General features: G+C 47.5%; 1 pseudogene; it reads left to right on the forward strand.

Moving 5' to 3' along the window:
- Positions 1-513: 513 nt before the first annotated feature.
- On the forward strand, positions 514-1,802 carry LOC148023141 (expansin-A2 pseudogene; annotated as a pseudogene).
- The last annotated feature ends 870 nt before the right edge of the window (positions 1,803-2,672 follow it).

Here is a 2,672-nt window from a genome sequence, read left to right on the forward strand (position 1 = left end):
ATTTTTAGGCAATGCCAATAATCATATCATAACGTCTAATTGAGATATTGTATCAGCCATGCGTAAACTAAGCTCTGTGTTTAGCACCTCTTCTAACTATATTGTTGCTTCCCCCTTTCTCCTTTAAGCGTGGAGATTTCCGGCAGACATGGGCCGACCGTGCCAGTTTACTATTGTGATCAATATGGGAATTTGCGGACTTTCGCGAATCCGGATGAGGTGATATATCACAGCAATATGGGAATTTGCGGACTTTCGCGATTCCGGATGAAGTGATATAAAGCTTATGAAGCACTGATCACGGCAGCTGATCCAGCACGCAATTCGTCATCCCGCAGTCAATCATCCATCACCATCAATATAAAATATACCATGTGCGCGGGAGTACGCCTGATCAGTCGACGGTAGTATAAGAAGTATTCTGCGTTTTTTGTTTCGGTTTATAAGTTCCACGTGGTCTTTGTCTTGCTGCGCAGGGAGCTGACTGATCGCCCGAGGCGAAGACTAAGATCGATGACGCTCTCGCCTGTACATTCGTTACTTCTCGAATTGCTCTTCTTGCTGTTATTAACGCCGGGCAACTCTATCGGCGCACCGCTGCCTGGCATACTAGATCAAGCTCATGAGGACGCGGGACCCTGGCAGGAAGGGCACGCCACATTCTATGGAGGGTCGGACGGATCGGGCACCATGGGTATAAACTATCTCATCGACAGTTGAGTTAAGTAGAATAGTATTGTCGTGGTCATAACCGCGGAGCCGTTCGCTAGCTCATGTAGAACAAGTATTCATTTACGAGCATTCATGCATGCCTGTGTACCTGCGACGCAAATACGTATTCGCAGGGTGGTGGAATCGTCTGTGGCTTATTATATCTAACGATTGTGCGTATGCACGTATAACGTGTGCTATGCACGTATAACGTGCACACGTTTTGTTGTCAATTCTCATGTATCTGTGCAGGGGGAGCCTGTGGCTACGGGGACCTGCACAAGCAAGGTTACGCGCTGGACACAGCAGCGCTAAGCACTGCGATGTTCAACGGCGGTGATAGCTGCGGGGCGTGTTTTGAGCTGGTCTGCCACAATGATCCGCAGTGGTGCCTGCCAGGTCGCCCACGTCTGTTCGTAACGGCCACCAACTTGTGCCCGCCCAATTACGCCCTTGCCAACGACAACGGCGGCTGGTGCAACCCCCCGCTCCATCACTTCGATCTCTCACAGCCGGCCTTCGAGAAGATAGCTCGGTACAAGGCAGGGATCGTACCCGTTCAGTATAGGAGGTACGGACTTTCCGATGAGAATATGCTATAAAGTACTTCTTATACCAGCTGCATGCTGCGTTATCGATAACATAATTTCCTGTTAAAGTCCAGCCGCCACCAGGAAATTTTGGAATATACATAAGGCAGCCAATTAATTATGATCATTTCAATTATCTGGAATACTCGCATGTCCATCAGTTTGTATTGTATCGTCTGTATCTGCTGCAGAGTGCCGTGCGTCCGCCAAGGAGGCGTCACGTTCACCATCAATGGCAACCCCTACTTCAACCTGGTCTTGCTCACGAACGTGGCTGGCAGCGGGAACGTGGTGGGCGTCTCCGTCAAGGGCGATCGTAGCGGCTGGATACCCATGACCAGGAACTGGGGCCAGAACTGGCAGTGCAACACGGTCCTCACGGGCCAATCCCTGTCCTTCCGCGTCACCATCGAAGACGGCAGGTCCCTCGTCTTCCAGGATGTCGTCCCTAGCAGCTGGCAGTTCGGCCAGACCTTCCACGGCTCAGAACAGTTCCATTGAAGCATGCATGCAGCGGCTTGCCGGCCGCACCGTGCACTATGCGGCTTCGTTAGGTTATTAATAAAGGCCGGCAGCACATTCATCCAAATTCTCAATTTATGACAGACTGGCGGTATGATACACTGGCGGCAGCGCATAGAGCCTCAGGCGCATAGATCAATGTCCGGTGAAATCATCAGATGTCAAGACTTTCATATTATGGTTGTGTAGGACGATTATTATGTTACAGTTAATAAGCCACCGGCAGTCTATTAAGCTAGTTAGCATTTAGCATTTGATTGTCATGAAGCGAAGCTGCCAACCATTTTTAATCGTAACGAAGGAGTGTGAGAATCTCCAGCCGGCTGGCAGTGGAGACATTCATTTCTATGTGTAATTGCCGGTGTTCATCTTTATCAATACGAGAGCTTCTCAAACGTTTGGCTCGACTCTAAAACATGTTACTATGGCCAAGCGAGTAAGAATCGTGTTCAACGTGTAAGGATTCAATAGTGAGTAAGGAACCGCACATGGTGAGCCTTGCTGTACTAGAACAAGTCGTGGTCTTGGTCCTCACTCCTTCGTTCCAATTTACCTTTTCATACGAGGAACACCTCTACAATAAATAAAACCTCACAAAATATGGCTTTCTCAAGCTCTAGCTGGTAAATATCAATTTCTTTAATAGTGCTAATTATATATTAACAACATTTTATATACTCTGGATTAAAGTCAAGTCGCATTTTACAAATGGATCTCGCTACATTTGATATGCTAAAAATTAGGAGAGATTGAAATTTACCTATTAAATAATCCATGCTATAAAGCAAGAAGGAAATAGCTTCATGTCTTATTGGCCACTCACACCCATCATTGCTTGCTTGAGTTGGA

Source organism: Lygodium microphyllum, chromosome 16, assembly GCF_053477565.2.
Source record: "Lygodium microphyllum isolate KBCC chromosome 16, Lygodium_microphyllum_v1.1.10, whole genome shotgun sequence".
NCBI lineage: Eukaryota > Viridiplantae > Streptophyta > Polypodiopsida > Schizaeales > Lygodiaceae > Lygodium > Lygodium microphyllum.